The sequence below is a fragment of the Rhinolophus sinicus genome, linkage group LG17 (genome assembly GCF_036562045.2).
Source record: "Rhinolophus sinicus isolate RSC01 linkage group LG17, ASM3656204v1, whole genome shotgun sequence".
Lineage (NCBI taxonomy): Eukaryota > Metazoa > Chordata > Mammalia > Chiroptera > Rhinolophidae > Rhinolophus > Rhinolophus sinicus.
In genome coordinates, this window is record NC_133766.1 from 6306309 (window position 1) to 6322007 (window position 15699).

General features: G+C 38.1%; 1 protein-coding gene and 1 long non-coding RNA gene across 4 annotated transcripts in view; one reads left to right on the top strand and one right to left on the bottom strand.

The window, feature by feature from the left end:
• The window catches only part of RC3H1 (ring finger and CCCH-type domains 1), a 61520-nt gene extending 48440 nt beyond the window's left edge, over positions 1-13080 (bottom strand). For 2 of the 3 annotated variants that reach the window (XM_019725730.2, XM_019725570.2), the window contains exon 1: positions 12784-13080. The gene's annotated coding sequence lies outside the window, so the exon portion shown is untranslated. The remainder of the gene's footprint in view (positions 1-12783) is intronic. The other variant, XM_019725644.2, reaches the window with a different exon arrangement.
• Positions 13081-13205: 125 nt separating this feature from the next.
• LOC141569324 (uncharacterized) overlaps positions 13206-15699 on the top strand; it is a 44317-nt gene continuing 41823 nt past the window's right edge. Inside the window, exons 1-2 of the long non-coding RNA XR_012492844.1 lie at positions 13206-13352; positions 15355-15469. This is a non-coding gene — a long non-coding RNA (uncharacterized LOC141569324). The remainder of the gene's footprint in view (positions 13353-15354; positions 15470-15699) is intronic.

Here is a 15699-nt window from a genome sequence, read left to right on the forward strand (position 1 = left end):
AATCATCAGTACATATATTCTGTTGTATTTTAGCTTCTTTCATTCAACATTACATATTAAGTTTTTCTACATCTATATTTTTAAAATGTTACAAAGCACTCCTGTTAAATTGACCCCAGTTAGGAAGCTACCTTTTACGAACTCATTTTTGGAGCAGTGATGACATTTGGATTTTGAATGCAGCAAATTTCTTGTGTTGAACTGAAGGAACAAAAACAGGTGTCAATAACACTTGAGAATAAAGAATCCTGTCTTATGAAAACACAGCAGCACATGTCACACTAATAGCTCCCACTTCTTTCCTTTTACTTGCTTCTATTGCTTTTTTCCAGGGACCTTATGCCTTAGACTTCCTTGCGGCACTTGGTTGCTACCGTAGGGCTTTGACTGATTCTAGAACTGGGCAACAAAGAGAAAGGAGGCAGAGATATTCAGCACAGGTAAACGGGATATGCAACACGCTGTTTTTGCACTAGTCAAGTGATACTCAAGTGCATATTCTGAGCTAGGGAGTTTTTACATTTTTAAAGATATAATCTAGCATATTTAATAAAATAACAGTATTAGTGTTATTAAAATGTATTGTGCCCATAATCTAGTGGCCTAGGCTTACGGACATCTACATTATTTCTGTTTTTGTGGAATATACTTGCTAGAATTCAAACTATTTCCAGAAAACAGTTCTTGTGACTTTCAATTGCACATACTTGAAAAATGATGCTACTAAAAAAAAACCAAAAAGGTCTTTCTATTTTAGAATTATTTGTAGACTGTTATTCCAGGCAAATTTCATTTTGAGAAGTTTAAAAGAATGAACAAATTGCTACATGGACTCCAGACACTATAGCTATATCTTATTTATATACATAACGTGGTTTGGAACATGTGTATATATAAATTATGAAAGAAGACATTTTGCTGATTCCCAAGTAGTAACTACTGTTAGAGAACCTACTAATTTGTTGCTAATATATCAGAATTAAACATAAAACACCTCCTCCAAAATATGTAACGATAATCTTTTAGGGATTAAATTCATGCTTAGGCTTGGGGGGGGGGGGAGAGGGGGGAGGGGGGGAGGGAGGGAGAGAGAGGGAGAAGGGGAGAGGGAGAGAGAGATGGAGAGAGGGAGGGGGAGAGGGGGAGAGAGACAGACAGAGAGAGAGAGATGCAGGGAGGAGGGGATAAAAGGTTGAGGTAAGTAACTGCTGTGGGCTACACAATAAAACAGATAAACCTAATATTACACTCTATTTGGTAAAAATAGGGAGCTCTGCTTTATCTTAAAAAAAAAATCATGACAGTGTATTCCATTCTTTCCCTAACCCTGAATCTTTGCCCCATTTCCCTACAGGCATAATGTGAATTTCCTTAGGGAGTGACTTACTTGATCACCTTATTCAAAATGATCCCTCAACCCCAATTCCACTATCACCATGCACAACTGCTGTTCATGCCTTTCCCGATTCACTTTTTCTCCATAATGCTTCTCACCATCCAATATGCTATGTTTTTACTTATTTTGTTATATATACACCCACCACTACTAAAATGTAAGCTCCATAAAGACGGATTTTGTTTGTTTCTATCTCTAACCTTCTGGAGTCCATTCTATGTGCCAAACACTATTCTCCACGTTTTATATGCTTTATCTCATTTAGGCCTCACAATGACCCTATTAGGCCTCAGTACAGCTAAATTTTAGAGTTGAGGAAACTGAAGTACAGATGTTGGGTAATATGCTCCAGTCCACACGGTAACTAAACTTATCCCTATTTTTAAACTGGTAATTCCTTCTGTAGTATTTATTTCTTTGATGACAGCACTATCCCCAATTTGACACTCAATGTACATACCAGGTAATCTGGTACTCACCCTAATTCCATCCTCTTTTACTCCCGTGAAGGCATTTTATTATCTCTTGTATCTATAGCTTCCTTTCCATCTCTACTTCCCTGATTGAGGGCCACATTCATTCAGTTAAAAAAAAAAAAAAAAAAAAAAAAAATATATATATATACACACACACACACTTTTTGAGCACCTACTATGTGCCAGTGTCCTGAGATGGGAAGATACCAGCCTGAATGAAAGGAAGTCCCCACCCTCATGGAGCTTAGTCTCTCACCTGGATCACAGAGTAACCTTTTAACTGATCTCATCTTCCTCCACCATCCTTACAACTGCTGCTCTGTTTTCCTTCCATGACAAACAACTTAATAAAAAAGGACAATAGACTTGAACAGACATTTCACAAAAGAGGATATCCAAATGGCCAACAAGCATATTATATGCTTATTGAAGAGTTACAGGGTATTATTACTCATGAGGGGAATTTAAATTAAAATGACAATGAGCTACACCTACCAGAATGGCTAAAGACTTTTTTAAACTGCAATACCAAGTATTAAAGAAAATATGTGCAAGTAAAAGTCTCATATAATGCTGATGGCACTGGAAATTGGTACATTCACTTTGGAAAACTGGCAATATCTATTTAGGCCAAACAAAGCCAAACAAAATGACCCCAAAATTCCACTCCTATGTATTTATACAAAAGAAATGACTACTTATGTCCACCAAAACATATACAAAAATGTTCATAGCATTTTTTCCTAAAAAGCTCTACAAAATTGGGAAACAACCCAAAGAGGGGTATATATTTCCACAATTATCTAGAGACTGAACAGCCAACCACCAGCAGCCACTGCATCTTGCTTACGTGTGAACTGTGCAGACTATTGCCCACCACCAATCCTCAAGAGCAAACTCTTCTTCCGTACGGACTACACACCTACCCCAGAACCAGCCCCACTTCACCTTCTCCCATCCCCTTTATCTGTAGCCTATGTAATTCTTTCAAAACAACTTAGATTTTTCTTCCCCAAACTGCTGGTCAATCCCAGGATGGTGGACACGCTGTCTTCTCCATCCAGCCCTGCTGCTGGTGATTTAGATTGCATGCCCCAGGACCTAGTCCTTTTCTGGCTAGTATGTAGCTCAATAGACCCTTTCTTTTAGAAAAGCTTTTGGCCGTGCAAGTTTCTTTTTAGCAATTCCAACTCTTGGACATTCTGGAAAAGGCAAAACTATGGAAACAATAAAAAAGATCAGTGGTTGCTAGGAGCTATGGTGAGACAGGATGAATAGGCGGAGCACAGAGGATTTTTAGAGCAATGAAATATTCTGTATGACACTATAATGATGGATTATCAATTATCAAATGTCATTATACATTTGTCCAAACCCACAAAATGTACACCACGAAGAGTGAGTTCTAATGTAAACTATCGACTTTTAAGTGTCAACATAGGTTCATCAGTTGTAAAATGTCCCTCTGGTGGGGATGTTGATAATGGGGGAGGCTGTGCACCTGTGCGTGCAGGGGGTATATGGGAAATTTCAGTACCTTCTTCTCAAGTCTGCTACGAATCCAAAAGTGTTCTAAAAAATAAAGTCTTTAAAAACAAAAAGATAATAAAAATGATCAATAACTGAACCTGAAATCTCTCTCAAATGTGGAGATCCTGACGGAATTGTTCCCCCTTCTTTCCCCTCCGCCTCACTCACCATTTTGTCATTATGCACTTAACAGGATGCTTCAAGTTTTATCTTAACATCTGAGTACAGTGAATTAATGAATGCCAATTGTTAGGGGAACAGGTGCTACCACTTTAATATTCAGTAATGCTTTCATAAGATTATCACCTGTTCAAGGCTTTGTGCTAGTCTAAGTTACTCTTAAATGCATTTAAAGAGAGTTACATCTCACGTTTTCTATTCTAGGGATTTTATTCCAATAAGCCAACATTTAAAAAAAATAGTGGTACCGTGTTTCCCCAAAAATAAGACCTAGCTGGACCATCAGCTCTAATGTGTCTTTTGGAGTAAAAATTAATATAAGACCCGGTCTTGTATTATGTTATATAAGACCCGGTCTTGTTTTTATGTAAGACCTGGTATTGTATTATATAATATTATATAACATAATACAATACTGGGTCTCATATTAATTTCTTCTCCAAAAGATGCATTAAAGCTGATGGTCCTGCTAGGTCTTATTTTCGGGGAAATATGGTAGAAAGAGAATAAATTGAAAGGACCTTTTGTGCCTTTATGAGCAGGTTTTCATTAACTGCAGACGTACATAACAAAATGACATTTCTGAAAAAACTGATGCAGATCAATGGAGTCAATCCAAAGAACCTATAACTCAATTTTTCTAAATAGTTACATGTATTTTTTCAAGTTTTTAATAAAGAGGCTAGATTCAAGCAGAGTGACAGTTTAAATCAAAATAGTTCAAAAACTGCTATCAATGGGGTAATTAATGTAAAAATTGACATATAAAACATGAGTTTTAAGAGCAGTAATTACAGGCAAAACATTTCAAAATGAAGATTAAAATCCAGGTGGTTTTTTTTAAAGGACAGTAATTAAATATGGAAGACTAAACTCTTTAACAGAATGTCTCTAATAAAATGGACTTTTTTAAAATTTATTTTTTATTTTAATTAAAGTTTATTGGGTGACAACTGTTAGTAAAGTTACATAGATTTCAGGTATACAATTCTGTATTACATCATCTATAAATCCCACTGTGTGTTCACCACCCAGAGTCAGTTCTCCTTCCATCACCATATAGTTGATCCCCGTTTTTGTTTCTCATTTGTTTGTCTTGTTCTTTTGTTGTTTTTGGTTTATATACCACATATCAGTGAAATAACATGGTTCTCTGCTTTTTCCGTCTGACTTATTTCGCTTAGCATAATAATCTCAAGATCCATCCATGTTGTCACAAATGGTCCTATTTCATCTTTTCTTACCGCCGAATAGTACTCCTAAAATGGACTTTTGAGCAAGCATAGCCTGTATATAGAGACGGTCAAATCAAGACCGTGGCTATTTTCAGCAAAGTAGAGGTACAGACTACCTCAAAAAGCAAAGGAAACTGACATGAGGCTCTCCATTTTTCAAGCTTTGGAAACTTTAACATAACGAATTTAGAAAAATACAAGTTCATGTGGTAAGCAATTTGGATTTAACAGATCAAAATGTATTTTGAATAGAATCCAAATGTAAATCAGTGCCAACAGAGAATTTTGGTGCCAGTAATGTTCAAATTCTAATCATTACCAGCCAATTCATATTAGTACTGTCAATTAATTTTTATTATCTAAAATGGATAATACATGGAGGAAAGGAAATTTCATCATAAATGAATTATAGAGAAAAATATGCTAAATATAAATTTCTTCATTTAAGATTCTAAATGTTTAAAGAATACACCATTATTTACTAAATTTGTAGCAACAGCCTCTATACTTTCGGTTAGTATATTTTAAATTACATAGTACATAATCAAATAGCCCCCGGTAACCACTTTAAAAGCAACTGTAACTTCAAAAGTGATTGTAAAAGCAACCCCAACTTGTGGGGACCCCAAGAGAGAACAGAAATAGGGAGATCTAGATTCTAATCTCAACGTTATCATTTATTTGCTCTGAGAGATCTTTATACCTTTGATAAATAATCAAAATGTTTAGAGCAAGAAAGAAAACCATGACTCCAGATTTTAGGAACAAAGAAGAGTGCAGTAAAAGATGATGTTCTGATAGGAAACTGAGGAAACCTTACTATGATGGACAATATTTGGAAAGGCTGGGTCTTTGGGGGAGTAAAGGAATTTAAATTATGTAAAGTTTAGGGCTGCCAACAGACTAAGCAACAAAGCATTGACAATGTAGGCTTGAGGACAACTTGAGGCCGTGTAAATAGGTAAATTCTCTGTGAGAGTGAATATACATGAAGAACCGGACCTTGGGGGAACAGCTTGTATCAGCGCTATTCAACAGAATTTTCTGAGATGATGGAGTTCTCCATCTATGTTCTCCAATATAGTAGCCACTGGCCACATATGGCTATTGAGCTCTTGAAATGTGGCTAGTGCAACTGAGGAACTAAATTTTAAATTTTATTTGGTTTTAATTAATTAAAAGTTAAATTTATCCACATGAAGTACAATGGAATATTATTTAGCAGTAAAATGCACTATCAAGCCACGAAGACATGGAGGAAACTTAAACATACATTGCTAAGTGAAAGAAGACAATCTTGCCCATACAAGTGTACAACACAAAGAGGGAACCCTAATATAAACCATGGACTATAGTTAATAATAATCTATCAATATTGGTTCATCAGTTATAACAAACGTACCACACTAATATAAGATGTTAACAAAGGTAACTGTGAGAAGGTGTATATGGAAACTCCGTACTTTCAGCCTAATTTTTCTATAGACCTAGAACTACTCTAAAAATATAGTCCATCAAAAATTTTAAATTTAAGTAGCCACATGTAGTTAGCTAGTAATCTGTATTTTAACAGCACGGGTCCATATTAATGAAAGACTAATGTGGGAAGAAAATTAGAATGGTATTTCACTTCCGACCACCACCCGAAGGTACAACACAGTTCATCGTAAACTATACAAAGCTTGTATGTGGCTTGAATACTAACATTTTACAGCACAACTTTTTCAAATATTCTAGATGAATCTCTTTCTAAATCATTTTTGTTAAACAGAATTTAAGGAGCAAAACAACATTTACTGAATGGGTACTAGATGTCAGGTACTATATTAAACGTATACTACACCTCATTTAAATTTCAAAACAATCTTTAAAGGAAGGTATTACCATTTGTTTTTAGAGATGAAGAATCATAAAACTTAAGGGATAAAAGATGAGAACCTAGCTAGATTTGACTCCAAAGTTTATGTTCTAATATACTCTGTACATATTTTTGTGATTCCCAAAATTACAAACGTAACTTAATTTTCCCAGAATGAATTTATTATCAGGAACTTCTAATTTCTGGAGTGATCTTTTTCTTTCTTCTTCTTCTCTAAACCTTTTGAATAAGTGATATAGCACAATACAATTAATTAATTGACGATATACTCAGAGTCTAATGAGGTGTTGTCCTTACATTAAATGGCCCCAAGCTAATGTGGTTTTCTTTCCTGTTACCTCCCTTGCTGTCCATCTCACCAACAGTGACTGTACTCCCACATCTAATTTGTACCTTTTAATCTGCTGTGGATTAGAAAACATATCATCAAACTGCACAGAATTACGTACAAAGCAAGAGCACTTCTAAGCCAATGCCTTTGTGCAGATGATTTAGTTCATTAATTTTGCGACAATTAAAGGTCGTTTTGTCTACTTCTTATTCTAAACTGGAACCTGGATAGATGAAATACTGTTCTATAATAAAGCTAAAAACATAAGATCCTATTTACAAATCTTCCACTAAACCATATTTCCAAGCATAGATTTCTAGACATCTCCCATTTAAATGTTATTTTTACGATTAGTCACTAGCTTTCCAAAATGTATTACTATCAAAACTTAATAAGGTATACATAAAAACACAGAAATATATTTACAGTTATATTTTCCTGGGGGAAAAGTCACTATTAAAAAAAAAAGCAGAATTTTACTGCATTGAGTTCTAAATATTTTTATATAATTCTTTCTCATCACTCTAAGTTGTCCTTACTACTAAATTTATTAAACTTTCCCTAAAAGAGGGGAGATTAATATCAAAATTTAAATTCTTCTCCACTTAGCTCTCCTGTAACTTACTACAAATCTTTACTCATAACATGAAATCTGTATCTCACTTCTCACCATAAATTTTAAGATTTCAGTTTAGTTAGGGAAGTATCAATTTAAATTTAAGGATATTTTCAAAGCTCAAAATTGAAAGTTCAAATTTAAAAGCAATTCTACTTTCACAAAAGCCCAATTTTATTATACATTATTCCAGAAAGAAAAAAAAAAATTTTTCTCCCTCAAACAACTAAAACAATTAAAAAGGCTCAAACCAATTGCTTCTGTAACATTGTCTATGTTTTTGGAGGGAGTCAGATAGGAGGCCACGACCAAGGTTTCTAAGATTTATTTAACAAGGGATTAAAAGCAGTGTCAGGTAAATCATAACTCTAAATATTCTCAGAGATTAGCCAAACAAAAGAGTCATAAAGTTATTCATAAGATTCACAGTTTCAATCTAACAATCGTTTCCCAAGATAACCTCAAATAAGTCCAAAGAAGTCTGTTAATATTCCACGTTGCTTCTGTATATATTAAGACCAAAAGGCAAACAAATTGTAGATAGACTAAATATTAGTTGCTCACATTTGTATGTAACAATGAAATTTTGTTAATTCTCTCAACCCAATGAGGAAATACAAATGAGTCTGAGAGTACAACTTCTTTGGAGTGATCAAAACTAAAACTGCAAATTGCTGTGTCTTCCAACTTTTCTCCCATCAAGAGTCCCTGGCAGTGTGCCTACTGTGCTTAGAGAAGCATGCAAAGAATGAGGTGGTTTTTGATTCCTAACAATCATACCCCAAAGTTTTGTTCTGCAATTTCAATTATACATAGCACTCTTCCTCGGTCTTGCCTCACAATAATGTTGTTAAATTCAGAGACAGAAATTAGAATGGCGGTTGCCCCGGGACTAGGGGGAGAGGGAATGGGGAGTTTAATGCGCACAGTTTCCTTTTGGGGTGATAAAATGTTATGGGATTAGAGGTGGTAGTTGCAAAACAAAAAATTGTGAACGTACTGCCATTGAACTGTTTATTTTAAAATGATTCATTTTATGTTATGTGAATTGAATCTCAATGAAAAAAATTTATGTTAAGATACACACATAAAATTGACCTCTTTAGGACTCTTCAAAAACATTACCATGTGCAAATGCTATTTAGATCTTAGAGATTTTGAGCTAAAATGAATTACAAGTTAAATTATTACCATATATGCTCAATAATGAGTGTGCTGACATCAGTGCTAAAATGCTTGACAAACATCAAAAGAATATTGCTCAGACATACATTTGTAAATAATTTCAAAGAAAAATACAAATGAACCTTAAAACATTTATTCCTCTAAGACAGAATGCAATTTCAGTCAGCTTCACTGTGCATGTAAGGTAAACTCAAAATCTGTACTAGAATTCTTTTCCTGAACCAAGCAGGAAAACACCGTGAACTGGTAAGAAGTGTCTAATATCATATAAGTAAACAGGCACACGTCTGACCAATATGGATATAAACAAATATGCTAAAGCTGTCTTAGGGATGCAGGGCAACATTAATTCAGATTAGTAAACTTCGCACTTGAAAATGTATAGAATTTACCTTAAGAAACTTTGGTGTGAGAAAAATTCCTTTGTATAAATGCCTGACAAAATTGACATTATGTCATAACCTCTGGGGCCAGTCCAAATCCAGCCTAGACTCCAGAATTAAACAAAAGAGAGGAGACCTTAAAGAGGAGCCTACAGAACAGGCTGATTTCAAAATCTACTGTGACTATTTTGATGCAGGCCAGTCTGAGAATTTAAATCCACTGGAATCCAACCCCAAGGAATACTTGAACTACCGGAGCACTGACGGGGCCGAAGTTAAACCAGGTCAGTACACCCTGCCAAGGAACATGTTGCTCCAAGGTGTCCACCAAACAAGGATCATTTATCAGCTTATTCTTCATCTTATTGGATGCCAACCACTTTCAAGATATATGCACGAGTAGCCTGATTAGATCCTATCAAGCTCCATTTCAAGCCCTATGATCTAGAGATTAAAAACATGCTGCCGAATTCTAAATGGTTTATGACTTTAAAAAATGTAACTGAAGAATTTCAAATGCTAGCTGACCCAACTTTAATATCACTGAATATTACTAACATCATTTTTAAATTCTCATAAAGTATTTCAAAGGCACAACTTAGTAACTGCTTACATAATTAAAGCCATGAAACAATTATAGTAATAGTACAAATCTGTCGTATATAAATGGTATGAGTTTCTATATTCATAGTATTTAGATCTGCTAAAAGCAAAAATAAGTGTTTCCTTCGTAATTCACATGAATAAATATTTTCTCAAACTTGTAAGTGAATATTTGGCAGGGTACAAATAATGATACTTGAACGGATATTAGGGCTAAAGGCAAATACAGGATTACAAGACATAGTTCATGGTCAGAACAAGGAATATGACAATACGTTAGATGCTTCAAAGTTTAACCTTGAAACATATGGTAGCAGTAGTGAAGCATCTAATCTGTCACAGGACCTGGGTTTGAGTAAGCTCTTTTACCTATTAATTACTGTGTGGCCTTTTTGCTATTTACTTAGCTTCTCCTAGCCTCACATTCTTCATACACAAAATGAGAACGATACCACCAACGTTATAGCCTAACTAGGAGAATTAAATGGGAACATTTTACTCATTCAACAAATATACTTCGAAAAACTAATATTTTTATGGACAAAAAAACAAAACAAAAACAAAACAACTTTCAAATCTTTTGAAATGAATCAAACATTTATTAACTTTCAATATTATCAAGTAAATGCAAATCTGATTCCTAAGTTATCGTACCAAAACTTCTTAGAAGGAAATTCTTAAACACTACTTGAGAAAATCTGAACTGAAATAATCAGAATAAACACTGATAATGATGATATGAAAATTGAGGGATCACATCTTAGAACAGTTTTGACACAAAAACAGAATTCTCTAAGAACTTTTTCAATGTTAAACAGCTATAGGGACCCAGACTCAACCCATAAATTGTTGCGTCAACATCTACTTTCAAACACAAAACCTAACACTTAAAGCTTTGTTTTTAGAAAAATGGTATTAGGCCTGAGGCAAATGATAACTTATGATTATAATATAATACAAGAGATTTTTTTTCCATAACAAAGCACCCTAATGACTTACAATTTACAAATTCATAAGTTACTACAATTGTTGCAATGTTAGGGTCACAGATAAATTTCAGAATCTGTTGCAATATAGACTTCACTTGCATTCTGTATTGATCTAACAAAACTTGGCCTTAAAAAAATCATGGATTTGAGCACTTAGAGAAAGGTGTCCTTTCTGAAACTTATGCCCAGAAAATTCACATAAACAAGAGCCATGTGAAAGTTGTTCTTTCCTTCACTTAGTCAAAACATTGACACATCTATGCATAAAAGGAAAGCCATTCATATTCATCCACTATACTTTACTCCTAAACAATGAGATAGTTCAACCACCGTGTTTATTCAATTGCTAGTCTATTTACTGTCAACTCTTGTGGAAGACCTAAGGACTCATTAAACTTCATATACTGTAACCTGAAAATGCTTTGAATTACGACATAGGCAATTCCAATGAGAAATTTACCCTAAACACAGGTGAAAGATATTAACTGGCATCTTCTCTGCACAGGTCAATCTTCCTTTTTAAGAACACAAACTAGAAGGACTATGCAATTGAATGTTAAATAGTGGAGCAATCTACTTGGATGCATCCAAACAACATTAATATAAATTTCTGCACACCTAGGTAGAAACTGGAATAAAAGAAATTTAAATTATTTTCCCCCCATCATTTGTAAATGGACGTGGTAGGTGCCTTTGAAAAACTAAGTTAAGGAGAAATAGTAATTGTTGAAGTTTCAGATACCACTACAGTAGGGCAAATATAATGAACAGCTGTCTCTTGACAAGCTTAAACATTCAAAACAACAACAGTTGTTTCCAGTTTTTGAAAATTGTAATATAATCAAGTTTTGAAACCTTATCAAATCTGCTTCAGAAACCAAATTTCAAACTCAGAGGACAGGGCTGGTCTTGCATAATTTTCGGGCAAATTACTGAAAGACAAAATAAGAACATGAGACAGGACACAAGAACTTCTAGCCTGCAGATGAACCGCGTCTGTCTCCTGAAGAAATGCTCCACGAGGTCCGTTGCGAGCTGTTGTTGTGTCTTATGCGGCACATTAATAATTCAAAACGGTTCGTTTGGAGAAAAGTTCTATTCAAACATTACAATCTGTCTTTGCGTTGCCAGTAAATGGCTTTGTTTCCAGTTTCATGGACTATTCTGGGATGTCAAGAGTTATGATGACTGCTCCAAAAGCGTCCTTGTTCCACTCTCACCCGGGACGTGGGCATAAGTGATGTTTAGAGAGAACTGATGCCCAGGGAGGTGTTTAAAGAGGAACGTCCCGTAGATAGACGTCCATCCCTCTCCATCCTTCATCGCTAATCACCTTTTACCTTGCATTTGTTGTTTCTGCACTTACATATTTTTTAAAAAAGACACCTGCATACACAATGTGCCTATCGCCGCCAGGAAGAAAGACTATATCGTTCCATCTCCAGGGAAACAGACGTCGTAAAACCCATTCCTCCGGGGAAGGGGAGCGCCTAAGGGGTTGGGGAAAGGAGCTGCCCTGAGGGGGAGGGAGGCAGAGGCGGCGCCTGTTTACAGACGCCTTCACCTCCCCCACCCCACAAGCTGAGGGTCCAAAAGCGTTTCCGGGGCGCAGAGGCCTCCCGGCCCGGGCCCTCAGAGTCACAGAGGAGCTGGGCAGCCTGCCGGCCCCAAGCCTCCGGCCGAAGCCGCGCTCGCCCTCCCCTCGTCCAGGGCGGCGTCCGCACCTCCCCACGGCCGGCCTCCCCACCCCGGCAGGCCCTCCAGGCGGCACGCGGAGGCCTGAGGCCTGAAGGCCGCCGGCCACTGACAAGCCCCTCGGCCGCCGGCGGGGCCTGAGGCCCGGCGGGCGGGCGGGCGGACGCGGCCGCCGAGGAGCGGAGGGCAGGCGAGGACAGCCCCTTCCCCGCCGCCGCTGCCTATTGTTCCCGACCGAGGCCGGGCCGCGCCGCCCCGCTCCCCACGCCGCCGCCGCTCGCTCACCGCGCTGGTCCGAGCAGCAGCTCCTCTCAGCTCCGAGTCCCCGCGGCCGTCGCCACCGCCGCGGCAGCCGCCGCCGCCGCCGCTACCACCGTCGACTCTGACTCTGTCCCAGGCCGCCGGGCCACGGCCACGGCCGTCACTGCCAGCGCCGCCTCCGGCCTCCCACCTGCTGCTGCTGAGGCTGCTCCGGCAGCAGGGGCCATCTTGTTGGTCGGCCTCCCCTTCCTCCTCCTCCTCCTCCTCCTCCTCCTTCGCCGCCCGGTCGCTCGTTGTCCTCGTCCCCTTCCTCTTCCTCGGGCTCCGGCCCGCCCCGGAGACTGGGGCGGAGATCAGGGCGAGGCCCCTCCTTCCGGGGGCGGGGCGATCGGAGGGGCGGGGCCGGGCCGGGCCGGGCTAAGGAGGAAAGCTCTGAGTCACCGGCCCCCGACGCCGAGAGCGAGGCTGGCGACGCTCACCGCCGGGACCCGAGCGCACCCACGCCCTGAGCCGAAGAACTGGTCCATCCGTCTGCCCGGCCCAGCCCCCACCAACGCCTCTGCGCCCAGCGGGCAGGTGGCCAGACGGTGAAGGTGAATTGCAAAATTGCTGGCATTTCCATCCAATCCCGCACTACCACCATCTACCAGCCCCCTTGACTTTCTCAGTCCTGTCCCTCCACTCTTGTTTCTTTTCCATATCTCCCCTCACACCCCCCAGAAGAATTTGTTCTTAACTCTTTGTATCCGGGTTCTCCATCACACCAGCTTTGCCCAAGTCACCCCTCTCACAGAGTCCCGAACGAGTCCAGCCTCCCAACTGGGTGAAACAGCCCGAAGGCCAGTACGCTCCCTGCCCCCAAACGTCTCTCCAGGCCTGTGTGCACCGTGAGAGCCCTCTGGGGGGAGGACAGGAAAACCTGGCCCCTAGAAGAGCGCCTGCATCTAAGCGCTAACCTCGTAATTACTGAAAGTTTCTTCAAGGAGAAGAAGCCATTTTGACTTGGGGTAATGGGAGACCCCTGCAAGACAACGCGGTGTGGCCAAACCCTTGCTTTTAAGAAGGGAGAGGAATGGAATCCTTTCATACCATGCAGTCCTAATTTCAAAATGAGTCGTCTGGTATAGAGGAGGGAGATTGTCCTCAAATAATCACCCAGTTAATAGTCCTCTGCATCGTCATCCCCCTTTTTTGCCTCAGGTCTTGACCAAGAGCAGAGATTTTTGCTTTCTTGTCCTTTGTTCACTGCATACATCACCAATACCAAGGAGAGTAACGTACTATATTTAGAGACGCTTTTGCCTTTATCGTGGTAAATCCAATCACTATGACAGGTAGTGTTTTTATTATTTGTAAATAACATATCACACACCTTCCTAAACTCTGAGGAGGGAAGAGTTTTTTTTAGCTGCCAACACCCTCTTGTACCTGAGAGTTCAGCTTCTTTTTAGACCTATTGATGTCTTCCTATTGATTGGAAATTACCGCCTTCGAAGTGGGACTACATCAGTAACCTCTTCAACCTACTAGTTAGTAATCCCAGTCCTACAAAGAGTAAATTTCTAGCTATCACAGAGGGATCGGGCTAGTGTGGGCTAACCTAAGGGCTATCTCCCTCAAACAGCCAAGCCTCAATCCCCTGCTAGGAAAAACAAATTAATCTGTTCCTGCTTTTCCTCCCCCTCCCTTCTCACTCCTAGGGAACCTTCCACAACAGAAGGTTTTAGCGGCTGTTGCTAGGCAAACATGCCAATCTCCCTTGTTTAGGTGAAGCTAGTAACCCAACTTCCATTACAACCTAGCAACCTAGATAATATAATTTCTTTGAACTATTAATAGTTGTACCTCAGTTGGTAAAGCCCGTTCAAGTTTCCCTTTAAAAAATACGACTTTTAGGTTACATTAATTTCATCAATATTTCAGTTAAACATAAGTTGGAAATGGAAGGGCTTCCCAAAATTCATTTTAACAATATAATTAAACAGAAACATTTAGCAGAAGAGCAGCTTTGAAGAAAACACTGAAGTGTTTACAATAAAAACTAATCTAAGAGAAGCCGTTTATATTCTTTAAACTACCCAGTTAGTCTAAACGTATAGGAAGATACAGAGAATAATTTATCTCCTGAGACTGAGTCTATTTAGAAGAAAAATACTAGGTTATTAAGTAAGGGAAAAAAAAGATATTTTGGATTTTATTCCCAAATTAATTCTGTAAGAATTTTAGCTAGTGAATTAAGCTCTTTTTTTCCTGATTTTGCTGTTTAAGTTATTGCTATGTTATTGTTATGTAATGGTAACATTTTTCAGGGTGTTGTGAATTAACATAAATAAGATTAAATAAGACATGTTGACTTTTAGATTACATATATTTAAACTTCTAAACTTAAAATTATATAATTTGTTGAATCCAGTGAAATTTGTATTAATATAGTGAAATAGTGTTTGAGAATTACCTTGAGCCAAGGTAACACATTAAGAATAAATTACTAAAGACGAACAGCTTAAGTGTTTTATATTCATTATACTTAGGAATCATTATTTTGTAGCTTTAACACAATTTAAACAAGTTAGTTTTATTTTCTATTTTATTTAGTTCTGATGTGGAATGCCTAGAAATTTAGACCCTGTCTCGTCCTCCACCATTGATATGCTATGAAAATTAAGTGAATCATTTCATGTGAAGGACTTAGAACAGAGCGTGGCACATAGTAAGTACTCAAATTTTTTAAAAATCCATTTTATGTTTGTGTCGTTACAGTCTTTAGTTTCTTGATCAAATAAGGATGACAAATCATCAAATATGTTTTTGCTCTTGACATGAACTCTAAAAAAAGTAATGCTACTTTTTAGATCACACACAAATTAGAATGATGCCTGATTAATTTTTTCAATGCCTGCACTATATTGTTCTTATTTATTTGTTTTTTGAGAATAACGT